Genomic DNA, 25,552 nt, shown 5'->3' with positions numbered 1-25,552 from the left:
CCTTAAATGCTATGTATGTAGCATTTTTGGCTTGCGAATTGTGGTTAATTCTTCCAAAAATGCACAATTTGGCATTTTTAAAGGTGGCATGTGATGCACACACATGCCCATAGGGCATGTATGTGCGCCATATGCACACAAATGTACATTTCAGGGGTGCAGCAGGGTGTCTTTGAGACACCCTGCACCCTTGCAATAATTCTCAAATTGCGATTAGCAAATTGCGAATTCGCAATTTAAGAATTATTTTGCATTAATTCCTATGGGCCTCCTGGCCCATAGGAATGCATTGGAAATTATTCCTTAATTGCGAATTCGCAAACTGCGAATTCAAAAATAAGGAAGCTTAAGGAATCGCTAGAAAAAGCAATTTTTTTCATAACATACCATTTTGCAATTCCTAAATAGCGATTCCTTATAATTCGCTATTTAGGAAATGCAAAATAGTTTGTTGATACATATGGCCCTTAATATTTTAAGTGCTGAGCAGCTTTCCCTCACTGTTGCAGTATCAGAAACATCAACTGCTCAGAAATGGCCCTGATAATGACCATGTGCAGAGCAGGGTACTGAGCATCCCCATAAATACACAGAGAAGCAAGCCCAGATGAGGGGCCTCTCAAGCGTGGTGCTGTGGTGGAGGGCAGCCCTACCAGGTGGGATGAGGTGGAACGACCAGGGGCACATTATGGATGCCTAAAGTGCTCTCGGCGTATACCTGAAAGAGTTATCTCTCACCAATGAACTACCGGGTGGCAGAAAGTAAACGACAGCAGCAGAAGGCCCAGTGTCGCTCTTGATTGCTATTGAGAGAGGAGTGAATGATTACCATAGGCAGCAAAAATCTTTGATTGAGTACATCTTTATCCACGCCCCAGTTGTAGGATTGTTCTGATACTGAGATGATTATCTGTTAGTGCTTGATTAAGGTGCTTTTGTAAAATTTGAAAGACAACCATTGAGACTTTACGCTGTGACTGGAACCTCAGTGGTGCTTTATCCCTCCCATGATAGTTTCAGTGTCAGTCAAAAATTCTTTATTCAACCACTAAAAGCCAGAAAAGCACACAAACAAAATGCTTAAAATATAAAAATTAAAAGTTTGACCATACATACGTAGAAAATCTAATTAGCCAGAATACATTTGTCTAGGGCTATGTATACAGAAAATTATGGATAAAAGCTTGTTATTACAAACAGATGAAAAATGCCACTCTAAGTATAAAATTCATCAAATAAAGTGCAAAAGTGACAGAGCATTGGCAGGGTAAACAAGCTGCATCGTCACGCCATGTCATGCACAGAAATGGACACGTATATTTCTCAGAAAGCTTTAGACTTGGACAAATTGGCCAGCTCTAAGGAGCAGGAGAATATATTTTGTACTCAGGGGGTAATAACATTCACAGAAGAAGGTAAAATATACAGTGTCCTGATTGGAAAAATTGGCACATGGACATGGCTTTAAAGCACTGGGCTTCATGTAGCCTTTAGGAAAGGCTAATAACCAGTGTATAAGGTTCAATCTGAATCTGGTTTGCACAAAGGGATAGTGCACGTTGATGACCAGTCACAGATAAGGCTGTACCCGTGGGCTCAGACTCACTGTGATATCGTTTCCCACCGCTGGCTTAGCTAATACCTTACCCTCCCTTACACCCTCCTGCCTGGACAGAAACAAATGTTTGATATTCCCAATATCTACTGGGCGTAACGGCCTGGAGTTGATATACAGGTCAGGGCAGCCTATCCACCTCATCTGCTCCATTACGTACTTTAATCAGGGAATATGCTAAGCCTCCTCCAGTGCAGTGCAATCCGCTACAAGTCGGTTTAAAGTGGTGGGTGGGCAGGATCAGATTCTCATACAGCGCAGTAAGGATGCAACAGCAATAAGATCAGAGATATATCCCATGTCAAGCTCCTCCTTCAATATAAAGGCTCGAGTGCAGGGGGGACCGCGAGGAGATTGTGCATAAATTTGTTTCCACTCCTTGCAAAACTCCTACGTCCTTGTATCCTCACACATCACTGCCCTAACTGGCCACAGGGATACATTTCTCTCTTTACACCTTTAGCAGGCGGGTACGGGCTTTGTCCCTAGTCTTTTTGCAAAGTCCATGGTTGGCCCCACTGCCCTTGCCAGAACATTATTTTTGTGTGTTCTTTGAACAGCCCAGTTCCTTCGGTCATCAAACAGCGCACCCAAATGAAGGAAGGTTGAAATTTTTGTTAGTACCATCCCCTGCAAAAGAACTTGCACCTAGCAGCCTTCTGAGTACCAATCGTCATGGTGTGGGATATAGAAAATTTAGCGTCAACATAGAGTGAATCCATAAATTCGATAAAAGCGTTTAAAAGTTTTTGAAAACCTACAGCAGTCCTGGCAAACAACACCGCATCGCCTACATATAAAAGTGCGGTGATCAGTTTGGAACCAGCTCGCAAGATGTATTTTAATGTTAGCTGAAAGAAAGTCCCCTCACTTGTTAATATAAAGCGTAAACAGCAAGGGGTCCAGAATACACCCCTGCCGGACTCCTCTCTTGACTTCCCAGGAAGCTGACACACCACCAATCTCATTATATCTCACCCCAGCTATGGTGTTTTTATGGACAGAGTGTAAAAAATCCACCAAATCTGTGTCCAGACCCTGATCCAAAAGAATCAACCACAGTTTGGATCTGTTAACATGGTCAGAAGCCGATGTTAAGTCCATAAATGCCATATGCAAGGATCCTTTCTTCACTATTGTGTATTCCCCCACCACCTGGTGCAGGTTAATACATTAGTCTAGCATCCCTTTACCGTGCCTAAATCCATACTGTAGGGCTGAAATGACATTAAAATTAATTCTTTAACCAAGAGGTTAGACAGTTAAAAATCACTTTCCTCAAAATATTAATTGCTGAATCTAAAAAGGAAATAGGTCAATAAAACGCAGAGTCGTCCCCCGAACCCTTTTTAAAAATAGTATGATAATAGCCTTAGCCGAAGAGGGGAGGATAGTTTCAGTGATTGTACCTCGGAGCTGTGCCTTGATGTCCACGATGGCAAGACAGCTCTTGTTCACAAAAGTGGTCACTGAGAAACCTCACATGATCTCAAAAGACATTGAGGAAATGGCTCAGGACATGGTTTTGGAGACCATAGTGAAAAAACCTGAATGCAAATGTCAGTTCCCTTGATAGAAGAGAACACTTCGAGAACATCTGCTGATGTCACCTTGAGGAGAGCAGATCTCACAGCCTTTAACTGTAGGTTGTTGAAGACAGAATATAGACTTGCAAGCAGGCAGCATAAAATGATGACCACAATGAGTTGAGAGAAAGATCATTGGTACATGAAGGTGACATTTTTAGTTAGAAGACAAGATAGCTTGAGGCAGGAGCAATGAAGAAGAGTAACATTATGGCCTTCATGCTCCACTTTATTCCAGAATTTGCAAAATAAAATGTTCACCCACCACTGGATCTTCAAAGACCTCACAGGATCAGGTCTCAGAAAGATGATGGAAGAGACACTCCAAGACAAGTGATAATTCATCAACACACTTGAGATGACATCCTGATGGCCAAGAGAAAGAGTCCTTGCATACATAATGGTCATAAAATACATATCACCAAAGACTATTCCTGCAACACCATGTGAAAGAGAAAACACTTCTTATCCCAAAGTCCCCAGCTAAAAAAAAACTGGAAATTTGCTACGGGGTCCTTGGGATATTCACCAAACACAGACATATGAGAGAGCCTAATGACCCTGGACAACTAGAATAATTTCTGGACACCATGGACTCATCAGATATAGACACATCTCAAACGTCAGAGATAAGACACCAACCACAGTGGTGCTACTCCAATGGTAATTCAGACCATGCCCCAAGGGTGCAAAACGAGAGAAGGGAGGAAGTAACTAGACTTTGAAAATGGAGACCAAAACATCCTGGATGTAACTGTAACGGTGCGATTCTATTTTAGTTTTCCTTCGCTATGCTTATTTTATGTTGTTTGAGAGCCCTATGTTTCTCTTTTTTCAATTAAAGTTATCGAGAGGGTTTCAATGAGAGAAAGCTGTTTGAGGCTTAATCAACACTAATACTAATTCAGTTAATTTTATAAATATTATGTCCGTAGACATATGTTCACAGTTGATTATTGAGTGTACATTACCTTATAACTCCCAGGGCCTTATTGTATAATAGGTGCACTTTCCCTGTTTGTGTCATGGCGCACGTTACAACAGGTGCACTGGGTGTAAAAAGGGAATGTGTGTCCTATTACAGTGAATGTGCTGCCTCCAGGTCAGACGCAAAGTAGTACTGCCTTGGGGGTAGCACATTTAAGTGAAATATGGAGCGGCATTAAAGCAGCCACGCTGCGTTTCACTCTGTAAGCAGCAACCCACCTGCACTTTTAAGGGTCATTAGAGATCCTCTTGTAGGTGGGTGCAGTGAATGCTTGCAACCACCTGAAATGGGATATTTGTGGTGGTCCATAAGAGCCTCTTTCCCCCCTCTAGAGGACTTCCATCAGGTGTGCACCTCCTAACAACTTCTTTGCCTCTCCACCCACATCTATAATACGGCTCAGGCACAGAGGCAAACGGATTCACTCATTTGCATAGGGCCACACCACCATGCAAATGAGGGCACATCCTCCGGTGATAGCGCTGGCACTATAGGTGAGCCAGCACAATCAGTATTACTGAAAGGGCTGAGCAAGTTGCCTTGTCCCCTTCTATAATACAACCTACCCTGGGGGCGCAAAAAGCGTGCGCACATGTTTGTTGCACCCCTCGGGCATGTTCGATAATAAGGCCCCAAGACTGATACTGTGGGGGAATGTCAGGCCCCTTAATGGTATCTGCTGCACCCAGTTAGAGAATATACATCCACATATCCCTCTAGGTCTTTCAGAGGAGCCCCATTGTTATGTTAGTTAAGATTGATTCATTAAGCACCTCTTTAGGGATTTAACTGGAAGCCAAACCTGTGATTTGCCTCTGAAGATATTTCTACCCTGGTGTCATACTGAGATCAGCCTACTCTTCTTTCAGCACATAGAATAAGCCTGTCTTGCCTTCAAAACATGCTCCACATTAGCCAACATCACTGAACATCATTTTGTTATCCAAATCACCCCTACATTTCTGTGATGCACACCCCATGACATGTAGTGGCAATCTCACTTACCCACTACATAATCAGTACAAAATATTGTTGTTCCTCTACAACACCGAACCAGACATTGCACTGATGTAAGAGATGCATCACTCTAATGATGAAAGAGATATGTAACTGGATGAAGCATGGTTGCAATACATGAAAACAAACTTGACAGAATGTGGAGGCAGGTAAGTCCAATGCCTACTGTAAAGGAGAGGTGGCTATTTTAATCAGAACGAGTCTTCCGACGCAAATAAGCCAGATGTGGTCAGACCCAGAAGGACACTTTTTGTTCATTAAATTCATTTTACACCAGCAAATCATTATTTTGGCTTATATATCTGTGCCAGTTGGATGTACACGCTGGTTTTAAGTTGACTATCTGACTCCTCCATCCTCTTCCATGAACCAAGGTGTTAATTGGAGGTATTTGTTTGTTAGTTCCAGATCCTTTAAAAGATACATCAGGCAATCATCCAACATATCTTTCCATTATTTATTATTCTACCATGGCAGCTAAACCACCCAACTGCTCAAGAATACACCTTCACTTCCTGCATCCAGGGTACACATACCTGTATAGATTACTTTTAGTGTCCTCCTCCCTGCTTGCCCGAATCCCTGACATAATAACAAATTGCACCTCTGACTGCAACAAGGTACAGATCATTATTGTAGCTGGCTTCTTAGCACCTCCACCAGTAGTTCCATGTCATATTATGCCACAATAAAAACATCCAAAATCATCACCGCAGACTAGACCCTGCTTATTCCTTCTAAAGGATTTAACATTTGTTCTATTCCCTTTCCCCCTCTTTCTTTCTCTCTCTCTATTTCCTCTTTTCTCTTTCTTTTCTCTTATTCTTAAAAACGTTAAAATACATTTACTCTTTGTACAGGTTTTACCTTCAAAGGATGTTTTTTCTCAGTTTTACTGTCATATATACATTTCATATTTATCCTCTTGCTACATGACTCTGTACTGATGTTTTACTCTGTTTATTATCTTAATAAAGCATTCTAAACTTAAAACACCCAAAATCCAAATTAAAACTTCTGAGGTTTCTCTGTGCATATCTGGAGGAAAAAGAACATTCAGTGACTTCCCCCCAAGTCCTGTGGCAAGCAAGTAGGGTCTGCGTCCCGGGTGATATAATGCAGGATTCTGCAATTTTGAACAAACAGCTGCACTCTGTCCTGAAGACCTTGAAGAGAATGCACATTTGCTACAGTGAAATACAACACAACACCTTCATCAGAAAATCTGGCCTGACTTCTAAGGGAGAAATATGACGTTAATGAGCTATGTACTGCAGAGAAAACAGAATTCTGTTGAAACAACGACACCATCAGTGGGGGAACTGGACTACAGATGAAGACAACCAGAGACTTCCCACACTATAGAGACAATAAAAGATAACCAAGACAAGATAGTATTGCATCATGTGCACACTTTATAAAACCCTATATTCAGCATAATGTTGGGGCTCGCTTTGGAAGAAGACCGATTTCTGTCTGTATGCAACTACCTATGGTCTCCCCTGAAATGGCTCAACAGCTGGAGGGAGACGTTAAGGAGGAAAGAGTAGGGCAGGTAATACACAAACTTTACAAAGCTTAAGGGTTAGAGTTATGTCCAGCTGAACTGTGTATGTTAAACAAACAACTTGTAGGCGGAGAGCATATCGCTACACCAAGAAGACATAATAGGTATCCGTAAGACCCTGCTTGTTCCAAGCTGGGATGTAATATTGGCCGAGCTACACCACTCTCATACCACTGAGATAGGCACGCCGGTCTCAAACAACAAATACACCACTAAACATGCACCAGGGGAGAACTAAGAGGGCTAAAATGACAACTGCTTAGAGTCTTTGGCTGGTGGGCATACTCATGCAAAGCTTAGCGCTGGTCCCAGGACATGCACCGCAATAGCCTAGTGGGCGCAACACAGAGTAGAAACTTAGATACAGGGGTCCAGGAAGAGTTCCAGTTTGACACACAACCTCCTGTTATATTTTACTTTGTCCCTGTTCATTACTACCCGCCTCCCCAGTTCATTGACCACCACATAATGAGCTCTCACTGAAACCAGTAATAAGCTGTACTTAGTTGCTAAGCAACCGCTGCTTGTACCCTGAGGTAACCTGTGCTACATAGTTAAGTTGGGCATGTGCACCGACTTGTATTGTATTTGTATCAAGGTACACCGCCCACCACTGTACCCAACCTTTAGTAGCTGATACAAAATGTGATTTACACTGTATGTGTCTGTGTTGTTAATTGACAACCAATAAAACAGATTCAAACAAAAAAATGATAAACAACTTGTGGTTCCCCTTCTATGTAAAATGTTCAGAGCAAAGAAGACAGGCCGTCTGCCTTTTACAAAAGCGAATAAAGCCAGTAACTTGTTAATTCTCAAACCAGAAAAGATCCCTTGAGTTGCACTAGCTACAGGCCTATATTCTTAACCAATGTCAGCATGAAGATAATGGGCAAAATATCAGGTAATAAACCGAAAGTGATCCTATGGTCGCTAATATAACCTGATCAGGTAATCTTTGTCCTGCACTGCTCCTTGATGACCCATTTGAGATCACTGTTGCATATTCTGTGGAAAGTATGTGAGGATGAGGACCCAAAATTGTGATCTCATTGGATGTAGAAAAAGTGTCTGATCAGGTGAAAAGGAGTTATCTGTTTAAGATGCTGGAACGCAAGGGTCTAGTCCCAGTTATTTGCTATAAATCTAATGATTATACTCAAACCCTTCATCAATGGTATCATGCAACGAGTACACATGGCAATCTTTTAACACCTTCAATGCTACAGCAATTCTCCCCTGGTGCTGGTGCCCCTTAAATCCCATTGTTCATGACGAGCTCAGCTCGTTATGAGCACACGAGCAGTGTACTGCATGACAAGCTGAGCTCGTCATGAGCATGGAAGGTGTTAAGATATGTAGATACATGGCTTCCCACTAAACCATATACCTTATCCTAGAGCCTCTGGCGATTGCTATCAGGCAAGCCAGAAATGAAAGGCATTCCCAACCCAGTGGGTGAGCAAAAGGCACCATTTTATGCAGACACATTTCTCTTCACCATGTCAGATCCCTTAACCGCATGCGTGCGGCAGGATTTCCGCTCCTGTGCTGAGATATGCGAAACCGCATGTTTCATGACGAGCTGGGCTCGTCATCAGCGTAGCAGGAGGCTACCTCATGACGAGCCCAGCTCGTCATGAGCGTCGAAGGGGTTAAACTCCAATACACATTGTTAGACCTGTCAGCCCTAGGGTGGTCTTACCCTGCATTTTTTTTCCTTTTCTGCCTCAATTTTTGCCACAATTTTTGTTGGACCTAGGACTCTGGGGACTTTACCGCTGCTGAACAGTGCTAAGGTGCAGGTGCTCTCTCCTAACAATATGGCTGCCAACGGCCCCTGCTACTGCGGAGGGGCCACTATCCTATCTATGTGCTAGTAGTTGGGGACAGGCTGGGACATTGTGACACTGTAACCCTGAGAGTACCGCCCCTTGTCACTAGAGAAGCCCCTATAGAGTCCCCAGAGCTTTCTGGAATTTTACAACCCACCAGATTGGTGCCAAAACCTGCTGCCTTTTTGCAGGGGCACCTGACCTAGGGGTATAAAGGCAAGGGAGGGAAAACTTGACAGTTAGTTGAGCACAACTGGACCGGGGGACCCTCCACAGGAGTATAGGCTGCTGGGCCAGGGGAAAGCTACACTACTGAGGCCTGTTGTCCCCAAGATAGCTGAGTGTTCCTGCCAGCCTGCTGACCTTGCCTAGTATGAGGGGGAACCCGGGGTGCCAACTCCATTGTGCCTGCTCAAGAGTACCATCTTACATCCTTCTACTACCAATGCCTTCTGCCACTCAACCCTGCCACTAACCCTTGGGAATCCGGCCTGTTCTCCCCTGCCAGCACTGGGTCTGAGAAGTGCCGGGAACCCCCAAGCGCAAGCGCTAAACACCCAGAGCTTGCCCCCTCCTGCCAGCGCTGTGCCCACTAAGCGCTGATCTCCAGGAACTTGTCCCCTTCTGTGAGCGCTGTGCTGGGGCGCTGCGGTGTACCAGGATCTGATTGTGCCCTTGTTATTAAGCGCTGTGCCTACCGAAGCGCTGTATGCCCCAGATCACCCCTGCGGCCCGGAAGGGAGTAAAGAGGAGGAGTTCAGGTCGTCGCTGACTCACCGTGCTGTCCGGGTACTGCCACTGTGCGGCTATATCCCCGAGGAGTGCTGTGTCCATAGAGTGCTGTTTGCCCCAGATCACGACTGCCAGCCCGGGAGCTGCGAGGAGAGCTGCAGAGGCTTCCCCGTGACATCAGGGGAACCGATCTGGTGCCCCTGGGAAGCGTCTCCTAGCAACCTGGGCTCTTGCGAGGCGCGCCCTGCTGTTGTCAGCTTCCTGCGGGGAAGGTTGCACTGAGACCACCGATTGCATAAGGGGACGCTGATCCTGAGGTAGCTGATTCAGCCTCTACGAGGAAGAAGAGATCTGATGGGCTCTGACCCCCTCCCGTGCCGGGTAACACCCCGGGCGGAAAGTTTTCTTACGTAGGGAACAGGGCTGCTGGAGAGTGCGGCTAGAGGGAAGAGGCAGCCCCATAACCGCTGCTTGCTGAGGGAGATCTGGGGCCAACCTGCAGGGACTGAACCTAACCCCCGCACTCTGGAGCGGTATTGATTGCTTCTGGCCTACCCTGGCGTGAGGTTCCGGCATAATCACCACCGGGACGGCCCAGAGGCTCCTGGGGCCTCTGCTCTCTACCAATCCAGCCCTATGAGTGACATCAGCCGGGGCAACGCCTCTCCCTCGGCGCAAGGGTCTTCTTTAACTCTGCCCTGAACCACCACAGAACACATATCGCCTGCATCGACCCACTGCCGAGGAGTAGCTACCTACATTGTACCTTTACGCATGGCTGCCCCCCTCAGGTGAATCAGCACTGGAGGGCTGGAGCCTAAGTTGAATATAGAACTGCATGCCCACCTTGAGTAAGAATCTTGCGAATGTTCATTTTTTATCGCTTAGTGGGTTGGAAGTGTTACACTGTTGTGTTTACTCTGCATAGGAAATGTTGTCTTCAGTGAACCGGGGCATAAGGAATGTTGCCTTTAATAACCATGTGCCTAAGAAATGGTGCCAATGTTGACCAGGTATGAAAGAAATATTCTCTTTAGAGCACAGCCATAGTAAATGTCACCTGTGGAGACCAGAGGGTATGAAAACTGGTTATCCTGTTTAAAGTGAAACCCTTGCGTTACCTACCTGAACCGAAAGTAGATAAAGATACTTGTTTTTGCCTCTTTACTTGGTGTGGTGTCTCATTATTGCGTGTGCTTTACTGAGTCGGTGTGAGTGTGTGCTGCACAACCACTTCACACAAAGCTTACGGATTGCCTTCCCGCCTAGCGCCAAACTACCGCGTCGGAATCGGTGGTCCCTCGGACCTTCCGGGTCTAACACACACAGAACAGTTATAATCACAGATTCTCTGTGTTTTCGGGTTATCATATCAATTGGAAGAAACAGTCTTGCTATTATCCAGATCCATTATAGTGGCTGCCCTCAGACTGCAGCACTTCTATTGGAAGGCAGCAACACACAACATAAAATAACGAGGTTCTTTAGCGCTTATCTCTCTGGGCAAGGAATAGTTATTCGATTTATATATATTTCTATGAAAAGACTGAATAATGCTGTCCCTGAAATGCCTTGCTGTAACCTGTTATATTACCTTTTCATATTTAACTGATTAGATAGGGTATGGAATCTTATTTTGGTCACTCTTGTAGTGGAATTTTTTTAATGATATTATGGATTAAAGGAAAAAAGGTGCAAGGGAAGAACTGGGGGTGATAGGGAGGGCTGAAAATAGGAAAGGGGATAAGATATGTGAGAGAATATAGGGAGGAACATACATTCTGTACTGTAAATGTCACGAAGACATGTTACTTCTATCCTTGTTAAATAAGTTGTTTTCAAAAATATAGGACTGTTAATACCAGAATAGCCAAAGAGGCCAATGAATAACACAGATGTTATCTTTCTCAACCATGATGCACAAACTTCTGCCCTACATTCATTATTAGTACCTGTCCCGTTTCCTAGTTGGGCAAGAAATTGAGAGGCAGGTGGAAAAAGCTTGTTGCATTTTTTGTCAAAGTTCCTGTTACTACCCATCTCTTGGTTGCAAAATCAAAATTGACATTGAAAATCCCTTTAGAAATACATATTCTTCTGGTGGCTTGGCTCAACCTAGAGGCAATGTGTGGAGTATGTATGCAGCACACAAATGTAAAGTGAAAACACAACATAACAACAATCCTTCACCAATTTAGAAAACATTATAATAATGTATTTGATATCAACATGACAAAAATCCAATCAGTAGGACCAGAGTCATGAATTTTTGAAATTTAGGATAAGATCTAATGCCTAAAAGATCAAATCTCCAAGTGAAGACATCTATTGGTAAAAGACCGGGTTAAGGTCAAATAATTTGGTGGACCATAATGGAGCGCAAGTCAAATATGGGTGTCTGCAACCAGCAAGACACCTAAAATCAATAGGGTAACAATTATTTCCTGCTCCCGCCATGCTAGCTCATTACAATAGGCACACCTACTATCAATTTGGGGTTAATTACACTCTGTTCCTGCCGTCAAACATAAGGGCTTCACTAGAAATCAGGACACACGAGCAAACTCTAAGTGGTACACTGGCACTTAATGTGGGTGCAATTATGATCTGCTCCAGCCTACTTATATAGAGATCAGGCTGTCTGCAATTAAAATCCAGGACACGGGGGGAGCCTTGTGCACAGCAACCCGAGGCTCACCCTTCATCAAGTAAGTCCAAGACTAATTGGTCCTAAAAATGCTATTGTAACTATAGATAAATGTATCTAGACATGTTTAGCTACTGCAAAACATGATAAAAACATGTGCTATGTTTTGTTTCTAGAGTGTGAGGATGAGCACCTCTGCCCTCACCCGCTGATTATCAGGTAACAATTGCCCAAATAGAAGGTACTGTTTGTTCTACTTTGTTGTACCTCACCTCAGCCCCAAAGAAGAAATCTAAAATATCTATATTAAAGTGCAACCCTTGATTAACAGCAGACCTACAAAGTCCAAACACAAACTTTTCTTTCTTTATAAAAACTAATTTCCATGAAGAAGGCCCTGTCTACTTAAAAAACACCGCAGCCTTAGAAACATGACAGGCCTGCAAATGAGGACTACCACCATACCACATTAAGACTCACAGCATTGTACGGCACACAATCCAATCTCACCACAAGACTAAAAGACTTGTTTAATTCTGACACTTTTTCACTGGCAGATACTTACAATATAATACATTGCCTTAACACTGTATCCCACATAATGCCCTGTGGATTTTAACCATTTGAACTGCCAACCCCCCGCCCCCCCCCGACCCCCCCCCCTGACACCGAGTTTACAGGGCCAATGCATGGATTTTTTCCCAGGCAGTGTGATGTGTCACTTAATAACAAGTTAAAAGAATGTATGTGTCCCCACACAGAATGACTACAGTGAAGATAACTGTACATTGTATTACTAAGGTGATGACTGCATGCTTAAACTGTCACCCATCTGGAATAAATGGAAATATTAACAGATACGAGGAACAGTGTGTACCTGTTTCCTTGCATTTTATTTCCTCCTCTTTTGTGTTTCTTTTCCCAAGCTGCAGGCCACCACACCTTCATCCGTGATCTGTTATACAATAAATAATGAAGGAACATAAGTTAATACATTTATCTTAATATTAAGATCAGAAAAGGAATCTGATCAGAAAAGGTCCTAATGAAAGCCACTGACCTGTAGAGGCACACATGGCCGAAACATGTTGACCACTTCTGTTGATGCTAAGGATAGGTAATGCATCCAAACCACATCACACCTTACCTCTATCCCTTCATTCCACAATAAAGGAATCCATTCAGGTATAGGAGGTCATTTAATAATTGCCAGATTCCACAAGTATAGTTCACCCAACACTCTCCCTCCAGTTGGAGGCCTTACTCACCTGGAGAAGCAAGTACCCAGGTGCAGAACCCGATGATGATGCCACCCACTTAATTTGCCCAGTGGATATGATATACACCACTGTTGGCATTTAAGGGTCTAGGGTTTCCGGGATACCAACTGTGAGACTCTGGCATTGCAACCAGTGTGGTTCACTCTCTTTTAATATATAAACATGTTCTCTGGGAGCCGAGTGGACTGCTTCATGCTCCTACCTTCCCTTTTGATTAATGATGGAGTTTAATGTTGATCTTAAATATGAGGCTAACTCTAGTGAGGACATCTTAAATGAGGAAGGCAACTGGAAAGTTCCAAATAACTGAACCCATATGCAACAGGAAGAAACATGCAGTTTTTGACACCTTTTTCTGGGGTGAGAGGTTGTAATTATAGTACAGGCTCAGACTGCCAGGCCAAGCTTACCTTTTGCTCTATGAGACAAGGTAAACACCTAGATCTTAATTACGACGGTCTTGAACAATTCCAACCCCAGTAAAAACCTAGGGTGTGTGAAAATTGAATAATTTGCTTTTGTCCCGTTGCATCTAATTCTGCTAAAATTATGCAAATTTATCTAAAAAGCAAGGCCACCATGTAGCGCTACAATTTAGTGTAAAATGAGTGCACACAGCCATTTTGAATGCAAGAGTACACTAAGCACTACAAAAATCATATTTAAAGATGAAAGTATCTCAAATAATAGCCACTGGCATTCTGGCTAGTCCCATCTTCTATGCTAAACCTTAGCCATATGGAATAATAGTTTAATTTGCCGAATTTAGCGTAATAAGAGTAGCATAAAATTCATTAAAAGATTATGTTGGTGTAATTTAAATCTCTCCAGTGCCTAGTAAAAACTTCTATTTGCACAGTTGATGGGACTTTATACATTTTTCATTAGATACATTTCTACTGTTAAGAACTGCCGAAATGTTGTTGTTTAAAAAGTCCCAGTAAATACTGGAACATATAGATGTTGATGTCATAAAACACAAAATCTGCATGTTGTGCCCCATTTTCAGGGCAAGACAAGTTGGCATCTTTTATTCCAGCCAATAAATTCCACTCCCCAGAATATCATTAGTTAGTAAGTGCTATAAATTATGATGCAATTACGCAGATTGTGGAGTTAGGCCCTACACTATATAGGAGTACATTTGGGAATGTGAGCTAAAGTGAGTGATTTCTGGGTTTAGCCTAGGTTGAAAAGTGAGTCTAAGCTGCAAAAAATGTCAGTTTGCAGCCTACAGGTAGAGGTCTTCAAACTGGACAGAAGATCAGCTCTATCTATATAGATAGCCAATAATTTGAGAACTTTCAGACGGGCCTCTCTGGAGTTAGAGACTCCGATTAATTTTATTATAGCTGAGCCAGCTGTTATTAGTGACATTATGAACCTTTTGAAAAGTAGTAGATTTGAGCCTGATGATGCAATATCTAATAAAACTATGCTAGAGTAAGAATAATTGCAAACCTAAGTAACCACAAGATGAATAAAAACAACAATGATGATGTATCTCATGGTATGGCAAAAAATGAAAAGCAGTGAACAAAGTATTTTTAGTTGTGGTCAGTGCAAAAGAAAGCAGCCCAAACAAAGATTAAATGAAGTAAAGAGCACAAGAGGCATCAAGAACTGAAAAAGTAAGACAACTTGGATGTAAACTAGAAAGCTGTAATGGAGGAAGAGCATTGTAAAAATCATCATAATCTACCGACCCCCTGGACCCTGCGGACCCTTCGCCAACTCCATCACGGACATCATCTCCCTGTAGGCCATCGCTTCCACCAACTACACCCTGCTGGGAGACCTCAACTTCCACCTCGACAACCAACTGGACCCCAACACCACATCCCTCCTGGACAACCACCACAACATTAGACTCCGCCAGATCGTGACCGAGCCCATGCACTCAGCAGGATGCGCCCTTGACCCCCTTTTCACTACAGGAAACTCTCATCTCCAGGCACACCACAGAACTCCCATGGACCGACCATCGTTGCTTCCACTTCACCTTCAGAACACCCACCATCCATAGAAACTAGCACCTGCTCCCACAAAGAAACTCGACCAAAATCACAGATGATCAGCTCACCTCCTCACTCAACAATTCCACCCCAACCTTCGCAGAAAACGATGACCCCAACACCGCAGCCCAATTCCTGCATAGATGGATCTCGGACAGCGCCAGCACCATAGCCCCCATCAAGAAAAACAACAATACCCTCGCCAAAAAAGCCAAACGGTTTACAACCGAAGTTCGAGAGTCCAGATGCACTTGCCGCCACAACAAAAAGGCCTGGAGAAACACCAAATCCACAGAAGCCCACAACAACTTCAGAGCCGCCACCAACGCCCACCACCAACTAGAGAAACGAGGAAAAAAGCGGTTGAAGACAGAATCTCCACACACACACTCAACAGCAAAGAATTCTTCAACATCATCAAGGAGTTCGCCCAACCCACCAGCGAGTCTACTGACAACCCTCCCTCACAAGACCTCGGCGACAAACTCAGCACCTTTTTCCACCACAAAATCAAGAGCATCTACGACAACTTCAACGAAGACAACCAACACACTGAACCCTCACCAACCACCACCGACACCCGGAAACCAGCGATTGACAACTAGACAGCCCTCACCACCGAAGACACACTGAAGACAATGAAGTCACTTCACTCGGGGCCCCCACGGACCCCTGCCCCACCACGTCTTCAACAGAGCCATCGACACTATTGCACCCATGCTCCGCCACACCATCATCTGCTCCCTGGCAACTGGCTCGTTCCCCGACGACTGGAAACATGCAGAGGTCAACCCCCTCCTAAAGAAACCCTCAGCGGATCCCACCAACCTCAAAAACTACAGAGCCATCTCCCTGCTCCCGTTCCTATCAAAAGTAATCGAGAAAGCCATCAACAGCCAACTCACCACTTTCATCGAAGAACGCAACATCCTCAACTCCTCCCAATCTGGCTTCAGAACAAACCACAGGACTGAAACCGCCCTCCTCGCCACAACAGACGACATCAGCACCCTACTGGACACAGGAGAAACAGTAGCCCTCATCCTCCTTGACCTCTCAACGGCGTTCCACACAGTCTCTCACCTCACCCTAATACGCAGACTCCACGATGCAGGAATCCAGGACAAGGCCCTCGACTGGATCCTTCCTTTCTGGCAGAACGCAGCGGGTCAGACTCCCCCCTTTCCTCTTGGACCCTACACCTACTACCTGAAGAGTCCCCCAGGGCTCCTCCCTCAACCCGACGCTCTGTAATGTCTACATGGCTCCACTCGCCCCCATTGTCAGAACATACGGACTCAACATTGTGTCATACGCAGACGACACCTAACTCATCCTCTCCCTATCCAACAAACCCAACACCGCCAGACACAACTTTCGAGAAGGCATGGAAGCCTTCACCAAATGGATGAAAAAGAGCTGCCTACAACTAAACATCAACAAAACAGAAGTAATCATCATGGGCCCAAACCCCGATGCCTGTAGCGACACCTGGTGGCCCTCCGCCCTCGGAAACCCGCCAACCCCCACGGATCACGCACGCAACCTGGGAATCATCCTGGACTCCGAGCTCAAAATGGACCTCTAGATCAACTCCTTCTCATCTTCCTGCTTCCGCACCCTCTGCCGCCTTCATAAGACCTTTAAATGTATCCCCCTTAAAGACCAAAAGACCCTCACTCATGCCCTGGTCACCAGCAGACTCGACTACGGCAACGCACTATACACCAGAATAAACAAAAACCTCACCCGCAAGCTGCAGAACATTCAGAACATCGCTGCAAGTCTGGTCCTCAACCTGCCAAAACACTGCCACATTTCCCAGCACTTGCGCACACTCCACTGGCTCCCCGTCGAGTCGAGAATCACCTTTAAGATATTCACCCAGCACACAAGGCCCTCCACGGCACCAGACCAGCATACCTGAACAGCCGACTCAAATTCCACACACCCCAAAGGACCCTACGTTCGGCCCAGCTCTCCTACACCTTGGTCCCATGCACCAGAAAAACCATATTGGGAGGCCGTTCCTTCTCCTTCCTCGCGGACAAAGCATGGAACGCTCTCAGACAGACAACATCACTCCCCATCTTTGCAAGAAACCTCAAAACCTGGCTCTTCGACAGACTCCCTCCTTGATGGAATGGAACCTGCACCCCCCTCCTACCCTTAGCGCCTTAAAACCCTTACTGGTGAGTAGTTGCGCTTAACAAATCCCTGATTGATTGATTGAACATAAATTCCGAACATGTTGCAACATTTTTCTGAACTCTGTGATGCACAAGATTATTAGAAAGTGGTGCAGAAGGAGCAATACATAAATGTGGGAAAATGTTTTCTGATGTGATTTTTTTTAAATAAAAGAAATGACAAAGCCCAAAATGAGCGCCCTAGATGACTTAGAATATAGCCTCATAAATCCCATGGATCCAGCAAGTGCACCCAAAAACTACTCACTGCTGCCACCTGACTGAGGCTTAGAAGTGACCTACCAGAGACTCAACTTCGGGCAACTAACCAAGGATCAGCCCGATCTGAGAGGGTGCTCCGAGAGTGTGCCTGTAGAGCACTAATCCTGAGGGTTTGTGATTAGGGACCCCACAGACTGGGCCAAAAAGGAAAAGATAGATGAAAGCGGAAGGGCAAAGGAAAATAAATGGGGGCAGGAACAGCTGCACAGATGGCAGGAAACTTTTATCATTACAGCCGTAAATCTCTCAATTACAGAAAACCACTCCGGATGGTCTCAATGACTTGATGTTCTAATATCTAACTTTCCAAAACGTTTACAGGAAAAGTCTCATACCTCTTGGCAGGGGCCTATAGCGAGGCTCAAGTGTTATTGAATTGCATGCATTGCTTTGATAGCCAAATGCATTTCTTGGTAAAGATGCTGAAAAATATGTTTGATGAGGAAACTGTGCCAGATTAGATTCTATGATCGCATGACAAACAAGCATGATTATGTTAAAATATTAAACAACGTTCAGGAGTGCACCCATTTCTTTTAAAATAATATTTCATGTTTCACAGAAGCACAACTTCTATACACCAGTAGGAGATAACCCTAGCGCTTGAGCATGGAGTTTGCAGGACTTAGACTTTCATTTAAGTTCATACTATGCAGCTGATGCAGAATTTAAGTACTTAACTGCACCCTTTTCTCAGTCCATTACCTACAGAAAAGTACGGTTATACAATCTGGGAAGTGCCTCAGTATATATTGTGCTGAAAGGTTGAATTTTGAGAGATTTGTGGGCTAATATAGCATTAAATGAACACCTGGAGGAGCCAAACACTTGGTGGTTTCTTTTGTACAAAATCTTGAAAATCCACTGGCATTTACACAACGGAAAACTATGGCGATTGCTTCAGCTACCATAATACACTGGCATAGATGCCAGAGTAAAGACTATGCATTGGAGCATGGTGTAAAACATAATTTTCACTGTAGCCCACTCCTCATTGCCTTTCAGGTGAACCACGTGTTTTCATGGCCATCTCCCATTCCTTCATGAAAAATGAATACTGCAAAAGCATTTGAGGAGAGGACAGCACACTTACAGGTGCAGTTTCAGTGTTGGTCTGGCAAACACAGTTAAAATGTCCTAAAATTCAAAACACGCACAGTTGTAGTGTCGTCCTGCCTGACTTCCTGTGAGACATGACAGGCAGCAGGAAGAGGAAGTGAGGACACAGGAAAAGGTTAGTCTGTAAGCCAGTGTGAGGCTGGCAGGGAATAAAGTAAGATGTACAATCCTTACCTCAGTGTCGGTGTATGATTGCAATGGGCGCCAGCGCTGCGACAATGGCGACGAGGGTGGGATGCTTGTAAAGCCCACACGCAGCATTGCCCAGCCACCCGACGTGGCCAACCACCGAACCCTGCAGCGGAGAAAACTGCCGAAGCCAAGAACACCCGACCGCTGCCGGCGACAGGCGCCACCTGCTTGCTGCCGGCGAGAGACGCTCGCCGCTACTGCCCGGGGAAGAGAGGCGCGAAAGAACCAGAGCGCGGGTGCACGAACGACACCCCAAGCACCCGACTGCTACACCAGGAGGTAGGCGCGTATGCCAGAGCGCGGCCCCCACGTGTCCAGAAGAAGCAGCCGAGTGTGCAGCGCCGGAAGACAGCGCCCGACCCCAGACGCAGGCAAGGAGAGAAGAGCCAGTACAGAATGCAGCGCGAGGAGCGAGGGTGAGTCCAAACCCTGCCGCTTCCCTCACGCGCTGTCTGCCAGTCTCAGACAGAGACAGAGACACGAGGCCTACTGTCCCGCGCGGCGGCCATTTTGAAGTCAGGCGCCCGCCCTCAAATAAATCTGCGCTCTCTCCATGGCGGCCATCTTAAAGTCAGGCGCCACTCGTTAAATAAAGACATTGTCAATATAAAAAGTCAACCAAGGTATATGAAGGCTCAAGGAGCTGAATGGTGACAAATAAACACTGCATGCTGCAAATACTCCGCAAATAAGCACCAGATATCGCTCTATACAGCTTTTAGAGCCAGCTAAGTGCAGATGTCCAATCCGGGCCCTGATAGCTCCTCAGGCACTGCCACCACAGCGTCAAGTGCACCAAGCACAGCGAGTTCAGGAAGCCCAGCTCCTAATACAGGAAGCCCAGCTCCCAGCACAAGAGGCCCTGCTCCTCCCGCCACCGTACCTGCAATGGCGAACAACCCAGTTGGAGCCTCCTTCATGCGCCAACCTCAGCCTTTACCACTGACGCCGGGCAACAGCATGGGCCCATCGTGGAAAACATGGAGTGAAGATTTCGACGACTACATGGTCGGATCCCTAGTACAAGATAACAAGCAAAAACTTGTGGCTTTGAGAAATCTGATTGGTCCAGACATTGCACAAATCATCAAAGAACTACCTAACGCTGCAACAGCCACCTATGATGAAGCCAAAGCTGCACTTGACAGGCGCTTTCTCCACAAACGCAATTTAGATTATGAGCGCCATACGTTCAACCTTGCCACGCAGGAGAAAGATGAATGTATGAGTGACTTCATCATGCGCATACGTAGACTCGCACGATACTGCGACTTCGACAACTTCAAGACGGAAGACGCCTGAGGCTCCGCATCATCGACGGCTGCTCATCTGAAACCTTGCGCCGGAGACTCCTAAAAAAACCATACACACTCGACGATATTGAGGAACTAACTAGAATTAATGACCAGGCGGAGGACTACGCGAAGCGGATGGGGACACAGAAATCATCGGATCACAAAGACCATGCTTTGCGCATTCAAGCACACAGGTCCTCCAAGAGTACCAAGCCCACCTCCAAATCCCACAGGTCTCAACCATCACGTCGAAGCTCACGACGCACGAGGTCCGCAAAAGCCTCGCCTACCTGTTATAGATGCGGGCAGGACTACCCACACTCAGGACAGTGCCCAGCCATCGGGCAACGATGCCACCGTTGTGGAAGAGACAATCACTTTGAGATTGCATGCCAAGCCAAGCAACCAAGTCACAGATCATCGACCAAAGGGCATGAGTCACGCCACCACGCCCGAGCCATAAAAGACAAGGGAAGCAGGTCCTCCAGCTCGTCCAACTCCAGCGTTCAGTCAGCATACTCGCATCAGTCAAGAGGTCGTTCCGGAAGTGGCCATCGCTCAAGGCGTCATGTGACGGACTCCTATCGGTCACGCAGAGACACATCCAGTGAGTCACCATCGCGCACCCCCACATCACAAGACAGTGATGAATACATATGCATGGTAACAACCCCGGATCGTGATGAGTACATATGCATGGTTGCTGACCCGGATAGACTGAAGCGATATCCAAAACTCGACATCCTGATAGGCGACCACCCAGCTAAATTTGTTTTAGACTCTGGAGCATCCTTAAACTATATCTGTGCTTTAGAACATCAAAACATGGAACACAAGCCCAAACTGGAACCAGCTGCTGTCCGTGTGTTCACGTGGATGTCACGCAAGCCACTGCCTTGCTTAGGCCGCTTCCGCACCACTCTCACGTTCAAGGACCAGACAATTGATGCCTACATTCATGTAGTGGAGGGACCAGATCTGGCAGACTGTCTCCTCAGTCTCCCCACAGCAGAAAGACTCAAACTCGTAGAACTCCTCTACATGACGGAGGACACTCCCGACATTGTTGCGAAGTTCCCCAACTTATTCAAAGGACTCGGGAAGCTCAACCACTTCAAGGTAAAGCTTCACATCAACGAAAATGTGACACCGGTTGCCCAACATCACAGGAAGGTGCCATTCCATCTACAAAAAGCCGTTGATGACGAGCTCCAAGACCTCCTTCGAACAGACATCATAGAACGCACGACGGGTCCCACCCCGTGGGTATCGCCAGTCGTAGTAGTTCCGAAACGAGGAGAAGACAACAAGGTCAGGCTGTGTGTCGACATGCGCGCACCCAACACCGCCATCGAGCGGGAACGCCATCCTGGGCCGCATATCAGTGACATGATCACCAAGTTAAATGGCGCCACAGTCTTCTCCAAGCTCGACCTTAATAAAGGTTATCACCAGCTGGAGCTCCACGACAAGTCGAGATATATCACGACTTTTACCACGCACCAAGGCCTATTCCGCTACAAACGCCTGAACTTTGGCATATCCTCGGCCGCCGAGATCTTCCAGGAGGCCATCAGGCGAGTCATCCAAGGCATCCCAAATGCCTTCAACTATAGTGACGATCTGCTGGTATTTGGGAAGGACCGAACAGAACACGACACAGCCCTGGACAGGGTCTGTCATGCACTGATGACGGCAAACCTAACACTTAATGCCAGCAAATGTGAATTCCATAAAGACACCTTAAAATTTTATGGCCACATCTTCTCGAAGGAGGGCATGAGACCGGACCCTGAGAAGGTAGCAGCCCTGGCCGACACTCAGAAACCCCGAGACGTCACTGACCTACGTTCCTTCCTTGGCATGGCAAGCTATTGCGCGAGGTACATCCGCGACTACGCCACAATCAGCTACCCTCTGCGGGAACTTACTCGCCAAGGTCAGCCATTCGAATGGACGGAAGCGTGTCAACATGCGTTCTCCGTCATCAAACATGCCGTGGGGTCAGCTATCAATTTGGCGTACTTCGACACGAAGAAGAAAACTGAAATCACAGTGGATGCCAGTCCAGTGGGCCTGGGTGCCATTCTGGCCCAATACCGCAAAGACTCAGACCAGCGACACATCATCGCTTACGCAAGCCGCAGTCTGACAGATACAGAAAAAGCATACTCCCAGCCGGAGAAGGAAAGCCTAGCTGTGGTGTGGGCGTGCGAACACTTTCACCTTTTTGTTTATGGCAAACATTTTACGATCATTACAGATCATCAGGCGCTCATTACAATCTTTGGCAACCCCAATGCGAAAATGCCTCCACGCATTGAGCGGTGGGGTTTGCGCCTCCAAGACTACGTCTTCTCCATCATCCACAAACCTGGGAAAGCTGAAAACCCAGCTGATTTCATGTCATGACACCCGCTGGCGGGTGCCCGTTCTGCACTTTCTGTGGCTGACGAATATCTTCATTTTGTTGTCGACGCTGCGTGTCCTTCCACTGTTCCTGTCGAGGCCATCCAAGAGGCGTCCGCGCTTGACCCCCTCGTCCAAGCAGTAATGACCCGCATTCGCTCCAACTCATAGAGAGACGTGAAGCAGTCCTCCTCCGAGTCAGCTCAACTCCGACAAGACCTAGCCGCATTCCAACGAGTGCGTGAAGAACTTTCCATCAGTGACAATGGTCTCCTTTTAAGAGGGGGGAGAATTGTGATTCCTCTCAAACTGCGCCAAGGGGTCATCAACCTGGCACATGAAGGACACAGAGGCATCAATGCAACCAAGAAAGCTCTGAGAGAACGAGTCTGGTTCCCCACCCTTGACTATATGGTCGAGACAACTCTGAAGGACTGCGTCACATGCCAAGTAGTCAGCCGGGAAGAACCACCGGCACCGTTACAAATGTCAGTACTGCCGGATGGAGTATGGCAACAGATTGCGGTCGACTTCTTCGGCCCACTACAATCAGGACAGTATATCATTGTTGCCATGGATGAATACTCCCGTTTCCCATTCGCACAACTGATATCATCAACTCGAGCAACGACAGTGATCCCAGTGCTTGATGAGATATTTGCAGCCTGGGGCATCCCACTGCGAGTAAAAACAGACAATGGACCTCCCTTCAACGGTCATGAATTCACGAACTTTGCAACCCATTTAAACTTCAAGCACCAGAAAATCACTCCGCTATGGCCACAGGCAAATGGCATGGTGGAGCGATTTATGGGGACACTAAAAAGAGCAATCCAGCAAGCAGAACTGACTCACCGAGATGTCCAGCAGACACTAAATGAAGTACTTAGAGCGTATCGGAATACGCCGCACAACACCACAGCTCAGTGCCCAGCAACTGTAATGCTAGGAAGGACACCTAGGACAAGACTGCCCATGCTAGATGAAAATCCACAACAACGGAAAGTCATGGTTGATCACAACACCCTTGTGGACATTGATCACACCAAAAAGCATAGAATGAAGACATATGCTGATCAACGCAGACATGCCAAAGACTCCAACATACAAGAAGGAGACTGGGTGATAGTGCGAAGTGATCGGCGATCCAAAGCAGACAGTCGATACCTCGACATTCCCATGCAAGTCACCAAGAAGAAAGGAACCATGGTCACAGCCAAAGCTGACCACAAACAAGTAACAAGAAACATCTCACACTTCAGAAAATGCAACCGACGTGGCTGCCATGAGACCGTGTCAAATCTACCCTCAAGGGACTCTTCCAATCAGAGTGACAACAGCGACCCAAGCCATCACAGCCCCACGCGAATGGTGGAAACTACAAATCACCACAGTCCCCTGCCGAGACACAGAGAACGACCGCAGCGTCTGATCAGGAAACCTCGACGTCTGGTCGAAGAGATATAGAGGAAGCGAGACTTTGCAAAACAGGGGAGATGTAGTGTCGTCCTGCCTGACTTCCTGTGAGACAAGACAGGCAGCAGGAAGAGGAAGTGAGGACACAGGAAAAGGTTAGTCTGTAAGCCAGTGTGAGGCTGGCAGGGAATAAAGTAAGATGTACAATCCTTACCTCAGTGTCGGTGTATGATTGCAATGGGCGCCAGCGCTGCGACAACAGTATCGTAGAATCTTTTAAATAAATAAAATGTTGGTGTTGTCCTGCATCAAGGCGATTGTACACCAGAAGCAGATGACCCTCAGTTCCAGTACCAAAAGATGGTGCTTGTATAACTCTGACTTTCACCTGCTTCTTAAAACAATGCAATTATCTTGTTTGCTCATCTATGACAGTCAGGGAGCATTGCTTCAGGACCAGTGTGTACTAACGAGAAGGGCTCTTAAGTAAGCATCATGAAAATAATCTTCCAAATGTACAACCTTTTGTTATGTAAAGCTGGAAGAGGGCAAATTTTAAACGAAAAGTTGTTGACGGTTCTCGAAATATCTAAGAATAGCCAGAAGGACAATAGATGTAGGTTTGTTTTTCTTACTTTAAACTACGTTAGCTAAAAAGCACTCGTCGTAGCGATTCTTTTTTTCTTTTTTTATATGTTATTTATATTAAAGATTAGCATTAAAATGCATTACATTAACGGTAAACATCTCGCAGTTCAAAAACAAAGCCACTAAAAAGACACTGAAACACAAAGCAGAGAATCTCTGTGGAAAACGTGCCCACGTAGAGACCAAAAAGCACGCCCCTATTTTACCAAATTGATTTAATCACCCCTCCCTCTCCCCAAATACCCTCTCTCTTCCCCCCCACTCTCTGTAACATGGGACTGCTTTGGAAAGTCAGTTTTGAAAAAGTAGCAATTTTGCCACCAGCATTGATATAAATATCACTTTCTGATGACCTGTAACTACCAACGGCAAGTGACAGTATACCTCAGTAGCCAAAGTAAAGGTTTCTGGGAGATCTCAAACTGCAAATCAGTTTCCAAAAATTTAAATATACTTTTCGAAAAGATCCCCAATTTAGTACAATGCCATAGGATTTGAGACCAGTTTTCAAAATCAATCACATCATACCTAAAATATGGATCCAGTAGATTCCCCACTTGGAAAAAAAAGGAATTTTGCAGCAATTTTGGTCCCTCAATGCTTAAAAAATTCAATCAATTTGTTCTTTGCCAAATATCTCTTGCCAGCATTTTCCCTTCATTTTCCCTTCCTTCTTTAGCCATTTTGCTGAGATCCGACCAAAGATATCTATTTCATTAC

This window comes from Lissotriton helveticus, chromosome 4_1 (assembly GCF_964261635.1).
Source record: "Lissotriton helveticus chromosome 4_1, aLisHel1.1, whole genome shotgun sequence".
Taxonomy (NCBI): domain Eukaryota; kingdom Metazoa; phylum Chordata; class Amphibia; order Caudata; family Salamandridae; genus Lissotriton; species Lissotriton helveticus.
The sequence above is the reverse complement of the archived record's forward strand: the minus strand, read 5'-3'. Positions refer to the sequence as shown.